At 36.0% G+C, this 17,250-nt stretch overlaps 1 long non-coding RNA gene across 2 annotated transcripts; it reads right to left on the reverse strand.

The window, feature by feature from the left end:
* Positions 1 to 2,590: 2,590 nt before the first annotated feature.
* Positions 2,591 to 16,360, reverse strand: LOC108444968. Of its 2 annotated transcripts, none has more exons than XR_001859691.1 (3): positions 16,215 to 16,360; positions 15,159 to 15,235; positions 2,591 to 2,737 (listed from the first exon to the last, which is right to left on the reverse strand). It is a non-coding gene; the product is annotated as an uncharacterized LOC108444968 (long non-coding RNA). The 2 variants fall into 2 exon arrangements; XR_001859692.1 differs by lacking the exon at positions 2,591 to 2,737 and adding an exon at positions 9,634 to 10,142.
* Positions 16,361 to 17,250: the final 890 nt, after the last annotated feature.

Here is a 17,250-nt window from a genome sequence, read left to right on the forward strand (position 1 = left end):
TTATGGATAGAAATCTGGGGTAACTTCAGTGAAGAACAATAATTTTTTGTAGATGCTATTCAGATTTTAAATCTATTTATTCCTCAGAATATGTACATAATTATTTTTTAAGATGGATATTGACTGTTACTAAGCTTTGGGAGAAAAAGATATGGAAAAATAAAACCAGATATTTAACTATTTCTTTTGCAAACAATTTTTAAAATTCCCATTGAAATTATATTGCTCCTTAAGGGTTATTGTTTCAGATTTAGAAAGTCAGTCTTTATAAAAAAGTGGGGCTGTTTCTGTTTCAGAGGTAAATCTCAATGCTTCCTCTACTAATCAATGCCTTCTGATATCTCCATACCATAGGAGGGAACAGTGTGAAGATGTTATTTATCCTCTGTCTTCCTAGACACACTTCAGACATACTGCATAAAATAGCACATGCACACAATAGTTTGCGTGTATATGTACTTATACACATCTATAAAAAACGTGCACACATTATCTTACTTTTTTGGCATTATCTCCTGCCTATGGTACAGGTTCAGTAAATAAAGTATTATTTAATCTGCATTGACAATTTCTTTGACGTCAAGTAAATAAATGTTCCTAAATTATTTAAATCATTAATATGATTTTTCTAGCTAAGTATCTACTGGTATTATGAAGCATTTCCTGTGAGCTGCTTGTTTTGCACAGCTCAGGTAAAAGGAGTTGGCAGCATGGTGTCAAGAATAAACTTTAAAAGGACTCTCTAAAAGTAATGCTTGGAAGGTATTCATTTGACCTTCAGTGACAGAGCTTATGCCTTGCAAATTGATTAATACAGATACAATATCAAATCATTTTTCATACAATTTTTTAATGTTTGTTAAATGCTGGAGCAGTATGTAAACAGAGTATTTGGCATTTTTATTAGGCTGCGGAACTCAGTCATTTCCTTTGCAACAACATCTCATAAACTATTTTGACAGTCTAATAAACTATAAAAAGCTGTGGTAAAAACTGGCTCTGAATGTTATAACTGTACAAAATGGAAAGAGCAAGAGAAAACATCTATCACTGAGATTATTATCACTGTTGCCATGGCAACCTGGTTGCAATGGCAATATCTCCATGGTTCTGCTGTTTGTTATCATCTTTCTTGATTTTACATCATTGAAATTGTAGTAATTACACTCTGCCTGATGAAAAATGCATGCTGTCATGGCAACTAAGTCAAATATTCTTAATCATTTCACCTCTTCAATCTAAAATGTAATTGTTTGTCAGTAAAATAGGTTATACGGAAGGCTTCTATGGACTTATGACTGCCTTAAGTGTTTTGCAAAAATTGTGCTTTTAGGCTCAAGACCTTAAGCTAAACTAATAGTCTACAATGGTAAACAATGACTCATTAGAGAAAGTAATCAGTTCTTATTAATTGTAGCGTAACTGTTCTAATGTAATAGAATAATGAAATATACAACATATTACTTGAAATCAAATGTACTGGAGAATAGTGACAATATTGCTAAAATCTTGAAGTAAATTTTATGTGATTCAGATGCTGTATTCATTTCCTTTGAGCTCGCTTGCCCCTTTCGTATTATGAGGATCCACCTAAAACTTAAAATACTTTTATTTTGTAGTACATGGTGACTGCTCCCTCACCTCCACGAATACTTTTTTTCTGTAAATTCAAGGCTGGATATTTAAAACACTGAAGACAATCTAAGGGAAAACAGAAATTAACATACCAAAATTTTGACCATTATATTAAAATTCACATCTCTTCCTTTCCCCTCTGGTCATGTACTGTGCATCTTTTCAAACTAACTGTAAACCAAACTTTCAAAGGAACCTCTGTCTGACCTGATAATTGAGCTAGCCATGTTGGTTCTGCAGTCACTACAAACATTATTTTTTGAGATACCAATTGCAGATACCAGTGATCAAATTCATAAGTTTTGTTTTCCAGATTATGCCCTCATCTCACTTTTGCTCTTCTGACTATCACTTAAGCTGCAGCTAATTGTTATGTCACTAAACTATGGTGATTAATTGAAGGGTCAAACTTGCTCAGGATTTTTTTTGGTTTTTAATTGGACATGTTTGCCTATTCTTGAGTACATCTGATAAACTTGTTCTTGTCACTTTGCAATGAACTGAGCTCTACTGACACTTACTCATCACCTGGTTCTGTGCATGAGCTCTGCTTTGTGTTTTTTTCAAGTCTTTTACTATTTTCATGCACAAGCAGATGGTTCTAGTTAAGTTGAGGCACAGTGTCAAAGTTTCTGCTTCAAGCACAATTGCTTGTCCTATTGATATTTTGTATACATTGAGATTTTTTGCCATCTGGGGAAAATGGAAGAACATTTCCTCAATGCTCTGAATCAACTAGGGATTTGTTTTGTTTTCTTTTGTGCCAGGAATAATAGTGTGCACCCAGGCACCCAGCCCTGACTTATTTCTTCTTGAGTAAGTTCTTCATTTAAATACCTCACAAATATTAATGAACTCTTCAGAACACTTCTGCAAGAGAAGGAATCATTGCTAGTATGAAAATGAGACATGGAGAAATAAGGAGCCACACAAGAGGCTATGAGATACCCTGCAATTAAACCCAGAGTTTCGTTAATATCTTACCTAAATGATCATTCTTGTTTGAAGGCCAAACCATGAACTGTTCACCCAAGCAATATTCTCATTGAAATGACTGGGACCTTTTCTCGTAGATGAATCCTCTTGTAGCACCATGGTGACTCTGTTATGTGTGGAATTAAGGGAAATTTAGGGAAACTGTGATAAAATGACATGCCTACTGCGAATGTGCTGAGCCACTGGCAATTGTTCCCCAGCAGGGAGTAGGATTTCTGCCACAAAGTTACTCAAAGCTGGGTAGAAAATTTGTCCTTTTGTGAGAAACATCCTGCTACTTTTAATTTAGATGCTTCTTTCCCCAGAAGAAATTAAAAGCTACATATGTCCAATTTCCCCAAGAGGGAATCATGCTGTCAAGCCCCATTACCATAGGGAAAAGAAACCAAATTGAAAAAACATTTGAAAACTAGCCACTAAAAACAATAGAAATTTGCCCACTATTCAAATAACTGTAGCAATTTGAAATTGTCCACCAAATGGAAATATCAAGCTTTAAAGAACAAAAGCCACAGGCTACTCAGTCAGTGAAACAGTAAAAATGGGTCAGATCCCAAAGAGCTAAAATATGGCTCAGCATTCACCCTGCATTGAAATTCTGCCCCTATTAAACTTGCTGTCTTATGAGTCATAGGGACAAAGTAAGAGGGCAAAATGCATAATCATTTTCCAGTGAAATATCTTTTTTTTTCTCTTGGCTGTCCTAAGACTTCCATCCTAGACTTGGATAAGGTTCTGTCATTTGCCCCATATTAATTTCTACATCAACTTTCTCAGTGGAACCTCTTCACATTTATTGCCATTGCTAAGCTCCATTAAGTTACAGATTTTGCTCTTTTATTCTTAGGAACCCTAGAGCCATCCCACTTCCTACAGCCATCTGGGGTTTTCAAATGCTTCTAGATAGACATCTTTCCATTGACTTTAATGGGTTTTGCATCAGGCCATAAACTCCTGACTTTGTTTTAAATTTTCATTAACTAGATGTTCACTCAGGGTGCTGCTGCCTGAGGCTCAACACAACAACTCTGCCTGGTGTCCTGTGATGCCTTACAGCTTCTTAGCTCACTTGTTGTGCCACTGACATAACCAGTGTGAATCTGCCACATCTTTCATTAGTGGCCCAGCGTGTAGCTTCCCCACCCACACCACAGCCTGGCTGTGGTCTTCTACTCTGCACACTGCCTGGTGGGTTCTGCAAGACCAAGAACTTCTTGCCTGTGACGTGAGATCGGTTTTGGCCTCAAGGACTGGAAACCCTGGCATAAGGAATGCAAATACGATAATTTAAGTTATGAATTAATAGTAGGCTGAAAATAAAATAGCTGATAAGAGGGGCATTTCTTAAACCTTTGTTCAGCTTTGTCTGAGCCACTGATGGAGTGGGAAACCTAACTTCCACTGCTAAATAATGCAGCAAGTTCCAGGTGAACATGCAATCACTGATAGTAGAAATTTAATCGGAATGAATAAAATCAGTTAATCAATTAATTAATACTTCATATCTGCTTTCTTTTGCTCCCACTGCTGTTATGTATAATTTATCGTAAACAACTTGTCATGACTGTTTCCACAAAAGAAGGTGTGGACTCTGTGCAGAAGAACTTAAGAGTCACATTTCAAGCTTGACCTGGGCTGGATGCAGGACCAAGACAGAAGGGTTAATAGCAGTCCTGTCTCTGTGCCATAGGCCCTATATTACTAACAGATAATGGATTTTTGTTTGCTGACAAGGGAGAGGTTTGTACTATGACAACAAAAAGGTCAGCCTTTCCCATCGAGTGCAACAAAACAGTGTTTGTGAAATTTCATGTGGTTAAGAATTTCCTCATGGTTTTTGAGATTAGAAAATATCTGTGAAGTTTACTGTGCACAATACAAACATGAATGTAATATTGATAGTATAGACAAGCTACAGAGTTTCACATAAGGTCATTCGGTAGGTGACTTTGCTAGCTATCTGTTGGGATTACTTTTATAAGTACCAGGAATATATTCTGTGCTCTAAATAGCATCTTCTGTTAAGCAATAAAACTTTTCACTTGTTCTCCTGAAGACAAGAGGCAAGGAGCTAAGTTTTTCTTCCACAATGAAAATTACGGTTATAAAGCAGATGCACTCTGGCTCCTCATTTTCTGTCCCACCTTTTAGTAAATGTACGTGTCATTTGAAAAAAAAAAAAAAAATTTAAAAAGTAAAAATTGGAAGATACTTTCATAATGTGTAAAGGTTTTATCAGAATAAGCTTTGTAATATCCTGAGTTTTTTGATCAACAGAGCAATGTGACTGCTCAGCCTAAGATAAGTAAATACATGCTGAATGAGAGCATAGAGCATAAAACAAAAGTAGAAAAGAAGAAACCAAATATGTCTCTTTATTTTTGGTATTTATGGAAGCAGACACATTCAGTAAGGCAATCTCCTGCAATGTATTGATAGATGAATTTTTTCTGCCCCTACTTTTCTCTTGCAATTTTTAGTGAATATTATTTCTGCTGTTACTTTCATTCTTACTGATTCTTTGCTGTTTTATTTGTATTTATGCTCAGAAACTGTAAAACAAATATAGAAGTAGTTAGATACTTTGCCACAGAATGTCTTCGTGGTTACTAAGGAGTTGCAGAGGCTGCTGACAACAACTGTTTATTAAGAATAAACCTATGCTACAAAAAGGTCATTTTGGGACTGGAAAATGTACAGATTACAGACAGTTTGTTTAAGAAGAGATCAAAATCAAAAAATAAATAATTCTTTGTCATGATAGAAAGCAATATTAAATATTTCCTTAAATCCATAAGGCAGAAATACTATTAATGTGTAGAAGTATGGGAAAGAATTTACATGTCACTTTTATCTCAGTAGGTCTTTCATTTCGTAATGAGACCTGAGATGTGAAATTCTATTCCTTCTTTCAAAACTTTCCCATAGTAGCCTTAAGGCTGGGTCTAATAATTCTTTTAATAAAAGTGTGCTCTGTAATGTGAATCCAGAACATAAACTTAGTGAAAGGTGCCTGGAGATATCCATCAATTCTTACTTCAGACAATTTAATATTATCTTCTTTAAAGATCTTCAATATCAGCCCAGTGGGTTGGGACAACAGTGTTTCACTGAAGTGATGACAAATTTGCTGCATTGGGAAAGGTTCTGAAAAAGAGGATCAAGTCCATCACATGCATTTTGCAGTGAAAAGTGTCAGTAGACTCTGCTGAGTGACTACATATGGCAGCTCACAAGCAGAAGTTTACATATACAATTTAATTGCAAAATAAAGTGCAGTTCATATCAGCTCACAGCAAATTCGTTCAAATCACAAAAGTCTGAGATAAGTTGTACCAATCCCATTTTAAAACACCTGTAAGGCAGTAGAAAATCTCAAATAGAAAGGCTCAAATACAAATGTGTTGGGGGTTTTTTGCTAACAGCAAGACTAGAACTCTTATGGGATTTTCTTTTTTTGGAACAGAACCTTCCTTGAGGAAGGCTACACAGAGATTTCAGACTATTGTAGATTGTCCTCCTAAGTGCTTGAATTGGTTGGATTTGCTGACTGTCTCTTCTGTCTGGAATTTTAGAAGCCAGCTGAAGGAACTTGGCTAATTAACAATAATGATGGCCCTTCAAGAACTGGAATTATTAGGTAGGCCCAGGTTTTTATGAGATGGGTTCAAAGATAAGTTGCAGTTTCTTGTGCTATCTAAAGAGCGACTTCTCATTAAAAAAAAATAGCTTATTTGAAAAATTAAGGGCCAAGATAATAATTAAAAAACAGGCCCTGAGCTAAGTTCCTAAATCTGACATTTTGCATTATTTTCCCTGTGACTTATTGTGTCAACTACACCACACCTTGAATTTCCCTGAGTTGGGAGAGAAGCAAGGTTGAGGAGATAAAAGGAATTATTTCTTCAGATTGCTCACACCACTGCCCACATTAGTTTTCAAAGAGGGATCAAAACAGTTCAGTGCAGAAGAGAGTCACTGGTTGACCTCAACACCCCATATGGCCTTGCATGCTTGTCAACCCTTCTTTCGCAGCTATGATGTATGTCACAGTACCCTTTTATTTCCGTAAGTATGCATAAGAAGTGTATGACCCATGGAAAATTCGGGTTCTTGTCTCTCCAGGCATGTATTTTACTATGTGTAACTGCTAGACAAAGTACACAGGGTTGTTTTTGTAGTGATGGGTATAAGTCACCTTCACTGTACAGCTGATGGTCCTGGGTGCAAAGGCTGTGTGTTACACTCACACATCTTGGCCCACTGTCTCCTTACCAAGGGTACTTCATTTGGACAGGCACTAGTCCCTTCACTTTCAGAATTATCTCTGTGTCCCTATATAGACTGGTTTCACTTTACCTATTTCTCAAAATAGGGAACTTTGGAAAACAAAACTAAAAATAAAAGAGTTACGTTTTTCTAAACAGAGCAAGTTAGCGAGTCCTTCAGTATTTCCAGTGTTTCAAGACAAGTTGTTTGTCTTTTCCTTTGCATCTTTTGAGATCTGTGAGACTACCTGTAATTAACCAGAATTTAGCAATGGACTTAACACACTAGAACCGATATATGGGCAGGTAGCATACCCTCTGCAAGATTTAAGCTTCTCAAAGGTAATAATAAGACACTGGCAGCAGATAGTTTCAAATTACTTTTCCTTTCTAATTGGTGATTAGATCTAATTAACTTTTAGTTAATATTCAATGATTTCCTTTAACAAATGGAACCCTGATGAGATCACATCTGTTAAGATCACTTGGTTTGTGTCTCCACTTTCTGTGTTATTTCTGTAATTTTAAATTAATTCAGCTACAGTCTAAAAGAAGATCACGTATCAGCTGGAATGAAAGTATGCATTTATCTAAAGTTACCATGAGTCCAGGAAACTGAAACTGTCATTTGAAAAATAGCATTGGTATGTAATCCTCAGGGCTTGGAGAGAAAAACTTGTAGAGATCAAACTGGAAGTTTGAATGTATTGGGCGTTTCTTTGATATCAGCTGGATTCTTTTTGTGAAATAATTTAAGATATTGCTCTGATTCTTGGACCCAACTGATAGAAATTTAAAGAGTCTTGTCCTCAGTTACTAGCTGCAGAGGAAGGAAAAAGACCACTGGATAAGTACTCATTTAAAATAAGCTGAGAATTCTGTCTCAGTGTATATACAGTAAATATATTTTGCTGATTTTTGGTCTTAGAAATTAATGTTAAGGTTTATTTGAGTCTCCCAGAATAAGCAACTGGAGATAGCATATTACATTATATTAATAAGATATGAACAAGCAAATAAGTCTACTTAAGTCTTTCAGGAACTCAGCTGCAAAATTTTATCCTTACATGGACAGTCCAGCTAACAAAAATAGAGCCGTTTGCATGAGCACAGAGCATTTGCCTCAGTAAAGGTTTGCAGGACAGTCATCAGGCACATTTTGTTCCCTCAGCTTTCCAGGCACTGATTTCATTCAATATCTATTTTTGTTTATTGCTATTTTATTTTCTCACATTGCATTAATATGTGTCATGGCTGGATTTTTTTTTTGTTTTTCCTTCTGTTTCTGTCCCACTTTGAGTGTGTTCTGTGCAATCTCTCAGTAAAACAGCCTGCAAGTATATCCTTGGAGACTGTCTCTATTTTAATCCTACTGATTAGGAAGACTTTTCTAACTCAATTTTTCATCAGTTCAGTATTTAATAATTATACAGGTATTCCTCATCTTACATGGATTAAGGTACACTTTGACCAGCAGAATAATACATTTCTATTTGAGGGAAATTCATACCATATAGACCACAAAATCAAAGTTTGGTTATGATTACTTGTTTGGGGTTTTTTTATTTGAACATAAAATTCTATTTCCTTCACAGAAAACAAGAATTTTAAACTTTGTTTGAAGAACCAAAGCAAAACAAAAATGTCAGTGCACAACATTTTTATTGTTAGAATGTGGTGCTAAAGTTCAAGCAAGTAACAAGCAAAATTTACAGTTGTACAAACCTACACAGAGAAGCTGGATGGAAATAGCAGAAATCATTATTCTTTGTATAAAAACCATATATCATAAAAGGCTTTTTTGGCTTAAATATAGGGTTGCTATGTATCAGACCTCTGTCACTTCATTTTTGCATTTCAAGATTTGTTTTTTTCCTGCCTTTTGAATTGAACTTTGGTTGTTTGAATGCAAAAAGCTGGACTTTCATCACAATCAGCAAAGACTATTACTAGCTTCCATCCCATTACCCAATTTGGATCCCAAATTTGACCTTTCCCTTGGTTATGATAGGCCTGGTTCAATTCTCATGTGCCATGGCTCATGCTGTTGTGAGCACACTGACATGGTGGAATCATTTCCAACTTTTATCTATGATAGTGAAATGGGAATAACGGCTGCTCAGTCTGCTGCCAAACTCTTCTGTAATTTAATCTCATTAATTTTCAGAAGTCAAGTAAGACTTGTTTAGGTGGAATCCTTCCAAAGACAACCCCACAAATACTTAGGAAAAGAGTAACTATATGATATTATGTGAGATACATTTTTATCAAAAGAAATAGCAAACCCCCAAACCTAAAACAAAATTTGAATTCCTGTTTTGATATTTAAGAGCACTCTACAGATTCAGTATTTCAGTCTGAAGCAAGGTTCTAGCATTTTAGGCAAACGTGGAATATGATATGAAAATATGGTTGTTAATTAGCCCTAATACTTTGCCTACAACAGGCTTTTGTTAATTATATATGCCTAGGTTAAATATTAATCGTTAGCATTTATAAAGAGCTTTGCATTTTTTGTAAGTACTCAGCAAACATAAACTAATTACATGTCACAATATCCTGTCTAATTAGATGACTGTGTAATTTCCCCACAAGATACATTATTTTTCACTTCCTGTCACTGAACTATTTTTTAGTATTACTTTACATTGCTAAATGGTTTCTTTCTACTCCAGGAATGATTGAACTAGAAGGGAAAAAAAAAAAATCAAGAACCAAGCATAAAAAAAAAAAAAAAAAAAAAAAAAAAAAAAAAAAAAAAAAACTATGAAAGCTGCTTAGAAATTTCATTTTCTCATTGGAAAATTCCAAGATTGTTGTTTACTAATAGGAAAAAGTCTGTCTTGCTGAAGCTCCTCAGTAGAAAAAGAAAAAAAAAGGTGATTTCTTTGCACAATGAGAAAACATTACATATGGTGTTTTCAATAAGAAAGATTTTGGAAAGTCTTTCCATTCCAAAAGTTTGGTTTCTTTATACTAAATAAAAAGGAAACACACCTTACATGCAGTCTTTTGCAGGAACCTTTTGAAATCTTTCAATCTTTGGCCCAATCAGATTTTGCTGCTGGGAAACATTTCCAACTTTTGATATATGTAGCATGAACAGATCTTCTCTGCATCCTTGTGGATAAAATACATGTTGCCTTGGCTTTTAACATTGTTGAAACATAGAATATGTCTATTTCTCTATTTTTTTATGTTATCTGTTCTCAACATTTCTGAAGGCATCAGCTCTGGGATCAGCTGGAAAGCAAAAAATGAAATTTATATCTTGTAAATTCATGCGATATTATTAAATCAAGGATATCTTATAGGTAGAATACATTATATAGTATGTGTCTGAGCTCAGCTTTTTTGGGAATGGTAAATTCTGCTACATTTGCTCTGCCTTCGATTTGTCACATGAATGCTGAGATATGTCCTGTGAAAACTGAGGTCACTGCCCTTGCTGAATGGCAAATTTCTTTGAAAATACATTACGTCAATACACCTAGAGTGACTTAAATGTGTATTTCAAAAAATTCATTTCTTTCTTTTCTGTAGGATGAGACCTGTCTCTTAAGAGATACCTGTCTCTGATATAACCTGCTACCAAACTGCACCTTGGTATTTACCATGTAAGCTTGGAGGAGCTTCTCTGCTTCTCTTTCCTGACTCACATGTCAGACCCAGGGTATGGCTAATGCTACTAGATTTGCTTTTACTCTTTTTTATTGGAACAGGAAACAACTTGAGTCAGGACCTTTCCTCTTCCCACAGAGCAGCATCTTGGAAATTGGGCCATAAAAAGCCCTTTATGCATGATGGGCAGAATGAACAGCCATTTCCTCCTAGTGCTTGGCAAGGTTATGAAGTTGTCAGTTTTCATTGTTGCTCACAGTTGTCAGTTTGCCCGGGCAAATCCTTGGCACCAGAAGGTGACATGGCATTTTTCACTGAGGCAGTAACAAATAAATATATCTACACAAGAATTTTTCTTCTTAAAAAGAATCAGTAGTGCCTACAAATTCCTCATCTGTGATTTTTTAGAAAGAGCTATGGGAATGAAGTTCTCAAGTCTCACTGAGAGTCGAATGTATAAAACTCTTAGGCACTTAAATGCTAGGACTGACTGTTCCTAGACTTGACAGCATAACAACTGTTGTTCAAATTACAAACTGTAAAAGTGAAGCATTGCTGAAGATTAGTCCACTTATTTAGGAATTCAGAGAAGGATTGAACTGCAGTGGCAACTTTGACTCAAAAACACTTAGATATTTTAATCATAATATCAAAAAGGCTCATCTTAACTGCATTGCCAATGTTACCAGAAATGTAAATTTAAGTCATCTTTGCCACTCTTTCTGAAAAAAGAGAACTTTTTCAAACCTTGTGGGTATTGTGGTAAGCATCATGTATGTGATGGAAAGAAAAAGGAAAGATTCATCTGTGCTCCTTACAACACCAGCTTCAGCAAATGCAGAAGCACAATCATCTTAAGTATGTGCTTAAGGAAAAAGGTAAAGAAGGAGTTCAAACCCAAAATTTTATGTTCTAGGGAGGCCTTTCTGGAGTACTTATGCAAACCAATTTGTTGTCTCTCTACTTAGATTTATTAGAGTCATTGAGGAAGCTCTATGTCTTTTGAGGAGCACTGCCTGTTGAAGTGACAGCTCTTGAGTCATTCAGACCCTGCATCTATTCTCACACAGCTCCTATTCATGTAATGGGGACATTCACCCTGCCTCTAATTCATAAACAGATAGATTCCTCAGGTTGTGGCGAAGCACAGCCTCTGAGCAAACAGATATTAACAGCTTTAAAAATATGGTATTACAGCTTATGGAATTTAATAGAGTGCCATGCATTCAATTCCTGTGTCACTGATGTTATTATAAGTATGTTAGAAATCCCATCTGAAAAGTATAGATTACTTCAGTGCCTTTTGTTCTTCACTAACTCTTTAGAAACCATATGGAGTGGGACTTTTCAAAAGACTGTACCATGGACCTAACTCTGTTTGAGTTCAAACCAGAGAGAGTTTTATCATTAACTTCAGTGGAACCTGAAGTAGGTCAGTGCCAGTTGCTGTAGAAGATCCAATCCTTTAAGCTTATTGAAAGAGCTGTAACAGAGGAGCTCAATCTAGATTCAAGTCAATGGAATCCTGGGTATGAAAGAAACTCATGGCTGGCTCTTGTGCAAAGAACAGGACCTCATCAACTGGACTTCAGAGAAGTCCTTTGGCTTCAGCCATGTACCCATACCTGCTGACATAGGCTTCTGAATTCAGTTTCCAGAAACACATGTGTTGTCACATTGACAGTCCTACTGCAGGATTCAGTTCTGAAGGATGAGGTGGGCTCTGAGAAACCTGGTCTAGGGAAAGGTATCCCTGCCCGTGGCAGATGATCGTTAAGGTCCCTTCCAACTAAAACCATTCTATGATTCTGTGATTCTGTGATTGTATGTTTTAAGACTGAGCTCAATGCCATTCATGTTGAGCTCTGATGTCCACGTTTCAAGATAGCTCACACTGTGCTTGTAAGTAATATTTAAAATGGCAAAAGCAACCAGAAGTTCTCAATGGGTACCTTAAAGCTGAGATTCTGCTCAAGCATAACACAAGTCAGGGCAGGCCGGTGAACTCTTTCAAGCCTCCATGGACTACACAGCATTTACAGTAACAAATAATTAAATGTGAATCTACAGGACATCAACTGTTTTTGTATCTCAGAAAAACCTTTCTGAGATTGTAGGCTTTTTGGAAGTAATTCAAATTCACCCATAGCCCTGATCCCAGAGTGTATTTTGAGTGCAAAATAGGTCTACACCATTTTACTGGCCCCTCTTAGCTATTCTAAAGTACCTTTCTGGGTGATAACAAATTACTTAAAACTGATTAAAGAGTTACATCCCATTTCTAAATGTGCTGAAGAAATAAAAAAAAAATTCAATTTAGATAAGAATCAGGCACTATCATTTTAGTCTGATAGCATTTCACATCACTTGTAAAGCTGAACAACTACTGAAGTGAAGGGCAATAATGAACTGATACTCTGCTTCAAGTGAGATTAAATTTTAAACAAATATCTGTATTTAAATGGAGATTTATAGAGGTGTCTAAGGAGAAAAAGCTTGATATGCATTAATACAAATATACTTTACAAACCTTCAGCTTAACCCCAGAGTATATACCTCGGGTACAGTGTACTAGTATTTAATTTTACCCAAGTCTAACTTTCTTCATTATTTCAGTCCTCTTCCACAACCTTATAGGATACATTTTTCATGGCATTTTTTTTTTTAATCCTAATATGTTAATTATGTGTTTCATTTATTTCCCGGTATTCTACTGCTCTTCTGTAGTTAGCTTTTGGAAGGTTTTTTTAGGCTTTCCTGTGATAGTGAACCAAGAAAGCCTGGAGACCTGGTGATGCCATCCCTATATGATACCTTAAAGATCTGAAACATAAACATCTAAAATTAAACCATATACTGTCTCCTTTTCCCTTCAATAACCATATTTAACCTCAGTCCTCAGGTTACGTAGGGCTCCAATAAACATTTTCTGCACAACAAAATAGTTTGGGGCAAATCTTGTCTGTTGTCTGGCATCCAGCCCAGCTCACAGCAACAAAGGGTAGGGTAAGGTTCTTCCAGGTTTCTAAGTCCACAGTATTCCTTCTGAATAGATATGGCATGTATTTTGTGGGGCAAAATGCTAGACTAAGTCTGAGCTGGGTCTGGGGAAAGGTGTGTATGTATGGGGTGTGACCTACCATCCATGCATTTAGCCCCTAACTCAGTCTTGGACCATATCTAGCCAAATGAACTACCACAAGAAAACCTAGAAGTAATTATAGCTCTGTGTAATCTTTCTGTGAAATAGATGATGGTGAAGGTTTGTACATGACCCTAAAATATACATCAATGCTATGCTACTAGGTTTACCTTGACAACAGAAAGCAAGTAGGTATCATTATTCCAGCACTGAATATTTTTATTTTTGTAAATTATAAATATTACTTCTTTTCTCTCCACCTTCAGCCTTAAGAATGTGGTTTCACATTTCATTTAATGTTAAATGGTTCATTACATAGAGTAGCAACTTAGTTCTCTTATTATGGTGTTATCTTTCACTTTGTCAAAATATGTCTACTTGATAAGAAATCTGACAGAAGTTGCTTATGATGGGATCACTAACAGCCATCAGTTTCTCTCTAGCAAATGAAACTGTAACCATGGAAACGGCCTTTTTTTGCCAGAATGAAAATGAGACAGCGCTCTGCTGCAGCCATTAGTAGAATACACAAATGTCCCTCAAGGCAAACATCTAAAGCAAATGGACTGCAAAGTAAGGAGCACTAATTTCTATTTATTTAGGATTTGTAAACCTAGCAGAGCAAGATATTAACAAAGGAACAAACAAAAGGAGGTTAAAAAAAAGATGTTTGTATTTTTCTTTCCATTTACAAAACTCCTCATTTTAAATAAAAATGCTTCATTCTGGTCTTATAAGTATAAGCTTAAATAGTACTATAACAATGCATTTAAATAAGGCAGTGGCTTGACTGTACCTGTTCTTTGCAGAAAATTATAAAAAAAAATTGCACTAGAAGAATGGTTGGGGGTTTTAAGCTTTTGGAAATCCATATTTAAATGCAAAGGTATTAAAAATACTGAGTGAGAGACCTTTCTTTCCATGCTATTTAGTTTCCAAACAACCATGTTCATACTGATAAGATACACCAGGGCTGATAATAAGTCTATCCTAAACACTATCAGCAGTCGGCCACAGGCTGTCAAAGACCTTTCAAGTGTCAGACTCTTCTTACTATCCTCTTTATTCAGTATTACGCCCCTCTTGCTACAAACTCCTTATTGAATGCAGAGATTCTTTTGACAGACTCAGATTAGGTGAGGGGTCTTAAACCATCTACCAGGTACATCAGTAAGATATATCTTAACTTGTTTGCCTTCTCCTTTCACATTAAAAATCATAGCTACACTGGGAACAGCAATGTCTAGCTTCTGTTCTATTTCCAGCTCACTGAATAAAGCAAAGATACAATTTTCCACTAGGATAATTAGTTCATTAACCAAAACTGTTTAGATATTTAATTCATAGCTAGCAATGGATTGGAATCATCATGCCAATTACTTACAGATACCTTGGGGTGCTTCAAATACCTGTATGCCTGTAAATATGACAAAATGACATGCTGTGACAGCCACTTTCAGAGAGCTGCTTCCTATGGTGTGATTAGAAATACCCACCGTTGTTCCGATATGTTTCACGTGGGTCAAGGCATACTTATAGAAGAAGTTGCTTACTGTCAGTTTGTTGGTTGTAGCTGTAAAAAAATTAAGAACAGGCAATGACAGAGGAGAAAAAACTAACCTGAGTTAGTTTTGTATCTAAAGGCAGTGTTTGAGCTTTTATAAACTTGCAGTCCAAGACCTGAATGGTTTTCCAAGTGTAAATCATGTCAGAAATGAACCAACCTGGGTAATTAAAATGGTGTGACAAAGACCACTGCCTCACTGGAAAGTTACTTGTCTATCCTATCTGCAAAATGCCACTAAAATATTCCCTTTCAAATCAAAGGTACATGTTAAAAAAGGGAGAGGTGTCTTGGTTTTTGGTTTTGCTTGATATTGTCTTTTAATTGTCCTAAGCATATGTTCAGCCATATGTGTGAGTACATATGTATACTCACATAGATGCACACATAAAAATAGTTTATTAACATTGCAGGTAAGTTTGCAAAATGCTTTTTCAGTCTTAATTAGCTATCTCCCTGAGTATATGCATGTCTGGTAAAAAGCAAGCAAATAAGCAAATCTTTATATATTGAAAAACTCGGGGGGTGGTGGGAATACACAAATAGTTTTATTTTCTGTATTCTACTATAAAAACATAGGACTTCACTGATCTTTTAAGGTAAAGAACACATATTCAGACATAGCACTAGTTAAGTCCAGTGCTTGCATATACTAGTATACATAACAGCTAATTAAAATTGGCAAAATTTCCAAGAAAATAGGGTTGTTATTGGCTGCTGGAAGCTGACAGCTGGAGTTGCAATTCTCTTTAGTCCAGACATCAGAAAGAGCTTTAGCTGAATAATACTAACCTAACATGAAACTCCACTTCAAGAAAAACTAAAAAGATCAGTTAGCAGCTGAAATGTCTAGCACCAAAATACATTTGATGTGAGGACACAGAATAGAGTATCTATACAGCCACATTCTCACTATTTTTATTACATTTCAAATTCAGTCACCTTTACCATAACTTAATACAATATCTTTGTAGTTTAAGATACAGACCTTTAGTGGTTGCCCGTGACTTGCTATTTCTCTACAAGATGGTGTATACAAAAATAAACAAATCTAGCAGGAAGAAGAGAAAAAGCAGTGTTCCTATTAGCTGTACTATGACAGAGCCTGATCTGGCTCTGAAGTAATCCTGACTGTGCCAGGAGAGACTGGTAATGCTGGAGCTGCAATAGCATTCACAGTCCAGACCCAGCCCTGGGACACATAACCTCCAGCAGGCACAGCCACCCAGCAACAGCCACTCACAGCAGGACAGATCAGAAAGAGAGCTGCTGGCACAACAAATTCAGTTTTACCTGTCTTTATTAATACTATCGTGGGTTCAGTTCTTCCTCAAGTAAATGGACAAGTTGAAACATATCTTGGGAAATCTTCTAGATTGATATTTTTCTTCAACAGATCATTCCACTCTGAGCTGTATCTGACAATACTATCAATCACCATGGGTACAGTGCACTGCTACATATGGTTATATTGAAAAGGAAACTTTATATGTAGATATTTGCCTCTGGTAACTTCAGTTATTTCTGTCCTGAAGAGATGGTTGTGTCTATATGACAAAAAAGAAATGCACTTTCACGGTTACAGAGACAAGTTAATTTAAAACAGATAATTCTGCCTCACAGAGAGGTGATGACAAAAGTCCCAGGTACCGTGTGCTCTTCATATTCATAAATTACTACTTTGTATTTCACTATTTTCCTTGGTTCTGATGCTGACCTCAGTGATGTCTGTAGTTGTTTACTATTTTCTTCTTGTAATTTATTGTGAAAGAATTCTCATTTATAAAGTATAAAAACTCTTAAAAAGAAAGGATGTGAATATGTGTCCATGTTTCAAAGTACAGGTGAGAATAGGACATTTGCACTTTAAAAAAGTATTTTTTAAAGATCTGGTTACCCCTATCATCAGTCCATTTCCTTGGACACACTAACTTTACCTGACTCCAGTGTTCCAAGATTCTTAGATGAACCACACCTCATAGAAAACCATCTCTTTCAGCTGCTCTAGAGAGAGACTAAATGTT

This window comes from Corvus brachyrhynchos, unplaced genomic scaffold, assembly GCF_000691975.1.
Source record: "Corvus brachyrhynchos isolate BGI_N302 unplaced genomic scaffold, ASM69197v1 scaffold60, whole genome shotgun sequence".
NCBI lineage: Eukaryota > Metazoa > Chordata > Aves > Passeriformes > Corvidae > Corvus > Corvus brachyrhynchos.